This window comes from Schistocerca serialis, chromosome 7, assembly GCF_023864345.2.
Source record: "Schistocerca serialis cubense isolate TAMUIC-IGC-003099 chromosome 7, iqSchSeri2.2, whole genome shotgun sequence".
In the NCBI taxonomy this organism is placed as follows: Eukaryota; Metazoa; Arthropoda; class Insecta; order Orthoptera; family Acrididae; genus Schistocerca; species Schistocerca serialis.
This window is the reverse complement of record NC_064644.1, coordinates 299,466,555-299,471,864: the sequence shown is the minus strand read 5'-3', so window position 1 is coordinate 299,471,864 and position 5,310 is coordinate 299,466,555. Positions and strand designations below refer to the sequence as shown.

The 5,310-nt window shown below is 40.0% G+C and overlaps 1 pseudogene; it reads right to left on the bottom strand.

Annotated features, from left to right (window-relative positions):
- Positions 1-1,577: 1,577 nt before the first annotated feature.
- Positions 1,578-1,695, bottom strand: LOC126413466 (5S ribosomal RNA; annotated as a pseudogene).
- Positions 1,696-5,310: the final 3,615 nt, after the last annotated feature.

Genomic DNA, 5,310 nt, shown 5'->3' with positions numbered 1-5,310 from the left:
GGTACGCCCCGGTTTCGTCACCCATGACAATCGAGTCCCCAACGTTGTCATGTTCGGCCGCAAGGTGCAGGAAGCATCAACTCGTTGCTGCATGTGGTCATCAGTCAGCATGTGTGGCAACACCCATCTTGCGCACACCTTCCGGTAGTTCAATGTCTCCGTTAAAATTCTGTGAGCGGTGCTTCGGGAAACTTCAGGAACCAACGTGCAGAGATCATCCAGGGTGTTCTGCCGATCTTCACGCATGCTTTGCTCAACCTTCAACACTGTCTCCTCAGAAATTGACAGTCTCCGGCTCCTTTGTTCGTCGTGAATTTCGGTCCGACCAGCTGCAAACTCTCTACACCACATACAAACTTTTTTGACATCCATGCATGACACACCATACACTTCCATCAATTGGCAGTGGATTTCAATTGGCCCAGTGCCATTTGCATTCAAAAATCAAATAACTGTGTGTAATTCACACTTGGCAGTAACATCCAACAGGAGCTCCATTCTCAACGGCTGCCAAGCCAAGACTGAGCTCCTCAGCACGGCATGCGCATGTTTACACACAGTGCGTGAAGCACTCTACATAACAGTGTGAACGACTGCCACACAAACAGAGTTCTGTACTTATAAAAAAATAGGAGACCTTACTTTTGGTATTACCCTCATATGTGTTTCTTGTCAGAAACCAAATGCAAATTTAACAAAAGAACTGGAATTAAAATGGTATTTAGTATTTTTCTCAGTTAAATGACTATAAGTAGTAAAGGGTGTGATTTTCCTTGTTTCAGGCCCCATTTATTTGCCATTATCACATTACATTTGAATGATACAGAAAAATGGGTAATTAGCTATAATGAGCAGTAACACAGCAATACTGCAATTCACTAGGAGGCAGCTCCCACAATTAGCAGGCAGATAGCGAGCACAGTGTATACCACAGTAGGTACATTGGTGGTGGTGTGACAAAACAAAAATTTTGAGATTGTAGGAATCACTGATGCTATGGACCACCTGAAATTAACGCATGAAACAACTACTTTTTCTGTATCAACAGAGTGTAAAAGTGGAAGAAGAAATAAGGTTAAGGTTACCAGATTTTTCCCAGATTTCATGTACACTGCATAGTTTTGTATTACAGAGGTATAAATATGAATTAGGTCAAATACAGAACAGTAGCTTCCAAAGCACTGAATACATGAAATCGAGATTGCAACACACTTTTGTAGCAACATCCCAGTTAAGTAGCACAACTGCACAAATAGGAAATATAATGGTTCAAATTAATATACATTCAGTACAGCTATAAGAAAAGCTGAGATTCCACATGAAATATTGGTCTTTTTTGGCATATGTTACCCTTTATCATATATCAGGCACACATGCACTCCGTCTTCAGGCCACAAGTGGCCCATCGGGACCACCCGACTGCCGTATCATCCTCAGCTGAGGATGCGGATAGGAGGGGCGTGTGATCAGCACACTGCTCTCCCAGTCGTTATGATGGTTTTCTTTGACCGGAGCCACTACTATTCAGTCGAGTAGCTCCTCAATTGGCATCACAAGGCTGAATGCACCGCGAAAAATGGCAACAGCGCATGGCGGCCCGGGTGGTCACCCATCCAAGTGCCGGCCACGCCCGACAGCACTTAACTTTGGTGATCTGACGGGAACCGGTGTATCCACTACGGCAAGGCCATTGCCATCAGGCACACAAGTACTAGTAAAATTTTAAACAATGTCATGAATGGCTGGTGTTCTGGGCCCAAAATTTTTCAAAGCAGCTGGTACTCAAACTGTTAAGTTTTGAATGAGAGTCAAACACTCCGTAATTTAAGAAGTTCATCAAACATTCTTACACATAACATAATTCATCTTGTGTAAAAGGAAATTAACTTTGATAGTAATGCTTCTCAAACAACCAATCACAATATTTTCCCACAATCTGCCAGAAACATACGCAGTTCTGACATCACGCTCATCAAAATCAGTTTGTTATTAAAAAGTATTGTACATCAGATGTGGAAGTTTGAAAGCGGAATTTCTCTATAGAAGGTGGTAGCTGTCACTGTTAGCCCATGAGAGCACGTCTGCAGTGTCATCTGCTTCCTGTAACAGCTGACGACAAATGTCAACACGCAGTACCTCAAGTTCCATACATCAGCATGTTTCAAACCCATGAACATACCAAGATTTGTGTCTACGAACTATTATTTGTGGACAGCATTGGTTTTCTGTTATCATTTGAAGAAAACTGCTGCAGAATTGCATCGAATGCTTGTCAAAGCTTTTGATGACCAAGCTCTTGGGAAAACACAGTTTCTGAGTAGTTCAAAAAATTCAAAATTGGTGATTTTGATGTGAGAAACAATGAGCGTGGGGACACACCAAAAAAGTTAAAAGACAACGATCTGCAGGCCTTATTGGATGAAGATGATACTCAAACTCAACAGGAACTTGCAGAACAATTGACTGTAACTCGAAAAGCCTCGTCACTTTGGCTGAAAGGTATGTAAAAGCTGCAGAAAGTGGGAAAATGGGTTCTGCATGAACTAAATGAAAGACAGCGAGCAAATAGAAAGACCACTTGTGAAATGCTGCTTGCCAATTGCAAGGGAAAGTCATTTCTCCATCGAATAGTGACAGGTGATGAAGAAGAGAGATATTTTGAGATCCTAAGCATTGTAAATTATGGGTGAATCCAGGCAAACCATCGACATCCACTGCAAGATCAAATCATTTTGGAAAGAAGACAATGCTCTGTGTTTAGTGGGATCAGAAGGGTGTCGTCAATTATCAGCTGCTAAAACTTGGTGAAACCATTAACACTGATCACTACCAACAGCAAATGATCAATTTAAATTGAGCGTTACATGAAAAATGAGCAGAATAAGGAAAAAGGCAACACAAAGTCATATTGCTCTATAATAACGCCCTGTCACACACAGCAAAACGGGTCAGGGAAAACGACCGAGGTGTTCGATTTGTAAATACTAGGGAATACAGCTTATTCCCCATATTTGGCCCCACCTGATTATGATCTATTTGCATCACTGGGACACATTCTCGCTGAACAATGCTTCAATTTGTATGAAAATGTAAAAAAAAGGCTTGCTGCCTAGTTCACTTCAAAAGGAGAACTGTTTTTTGGGACGGCATTCATAACCCACCGGAGAGGTAGAGGAAACATATAAATAGCAAATTATTTTGAATAAAATATTGTTTATCAGTTTCAAACAACAAATATGTAACTATTACAACCAAATTCTGGTTTCATACTTCTACACCCGGTAGTCTTCCTCCTAAAGCCTTTGACACATTTCAATGTTGGCCGATGCTCGTGTGTGCAATACATTTTGTTGTTGCAAATGGCACATAGTTAAAGTTATATTTTATATGATTGCAGTTGTAACCTCCCCCTCACTTATCGACCTTAATGACAGTGAAAAATGAAACCGCATGTACCTAATGGAAATTTGGGAAAAAGCAATCGTCACCGAAGTTAATCTGTCGGTAAAGAGGGAGGAAAGGGTTACTTCTAAATGAAAGGAAAAATGCAAATGAAACTGGTGGAAATTAATTTTGAAAAGGGGTAAAGTTAATAAAGAAAGTAAATGTGCGGCCGTTACGTTAACAATCAATTAGCGGTAATTAGATATTTGAGATTTGGGGAAAATTACAGTCGCCAGTCCTATGGACAATTACTATAGCAACTGAAAAAGAAAGGTTATTGCACATAAATTAGCATAGAAGCGTGGCAACTGAAGGTTGACACGTGTAGTGTGAAAACTGAAAGTTTGTCAGAAGTAATAAATTTCGCTACACTCTGACTTAATTTAGCAAAAGAATTAATAAAACCGGAAAATTGAAAGTTAATTTAGTGACTGAAATTAATTGTGAGCTTTGTTTCTGAAGCACTATGAAATTCAAAAATAAGGTTAGTCTTGGGCTACCTCAACAATCATTTCAAAAGCTACTTGAATCTACGCAATTTAGAAATAAGAGATTTAACTTTGAACTTTAATTTAATGATTCTGAACAATTAACAATAGTAAAATTTAGTACATACCAAGCTGAGCTGTAGTCACAGGTAAGCTAAAATATGGTAACAAAACTCGCACTCATAATTTGTGCTTGTGTAATCTAAATACTGTAGCCAGCTATGAATACTTTAACTGAACTTTGAAATTAAAGCAGTGAAATGGAATAATATTACTTTAATGCTGGCGTTTGAATTTCAACGACACTCGGGTTCATTCCGGAAAAGGAAGGGACCCCTGCTTGGTAATGCAATTGGGACAATGAGCAACAAATGTTCAAGCTAAGTTGTTGTAATTATAGTTACGAAAATGGAACAGTTTGAAAAGCTGAGGTCTGCCATACAGTTCTAAAACTTTACGTGCTTCCAGTCTTCCTTGTTGGTTGATTGAAGATTTGAAACCGTCGATCGAGGAGGTGGCGACAGTCACTCATTGTCGGCCGTCGCTGTTGCAGAAGCTGGATGTTGGCGCGCCTTCTTCTCGGCACGGTCACCAGGCAAAACGGGCTCTCGATGTGCCCCAGCTAATGCTTCCCATCCGCGACACCGTGTCAGAAACTATCATAGCAAGTCGAACGCAATTACATGCTGCCCAACCCCGAAAGTGCGGCAACTCGCGGGAGCATCACAACACACCTGCTCCACCGCCCTACCCCAGCCAGACTCTCTCTGCTCTGCTCGCGCTCCACGCGGCAGAGTTAACATTCCCAAAGATCCTAAACACTTTGTTTCTCCACACGACCTATCGATGTATTCGTTCGATAGCATAGTTTTCCCTAGGCCAGACCCAGCGTATAAATACAAATACTATTCACAAAACAAACCAATTATACGTCGACATAAATGCATAAAACAATTACAATATATAAAGACACCGAAATGTCATATCTTCAGGTAACACAAAATAAGGAAAAAAAATTGCAGTGCAATAGATGGAAATAGGAGGATAGGCATTTCCGGCGTTACACGTGCCCCACATTGTCTGAGGATGTTCGTGTAACCTGAACAGACTCACTAAATGTCCCAAAAAGGAAAAAAAAAAAAAAAAAAAAACAGCGGAAATGCATATGCTCAAAATATCAAGAAAATTTAGCATTAGGCTAATTAACCATAAACCAGTTTTTTAGACCATAATAATTGAGTGGAGACACTCCTAATCTTATTCCACTCTGTCATCTTACACAAAAGAAAACAGGTTGACAAAATATTAAAATTCATAGAAAACATAGAAAATGGTTTAGCTATTCAAAAAAATCAAAATTCCTAACAGTATCAAGAAA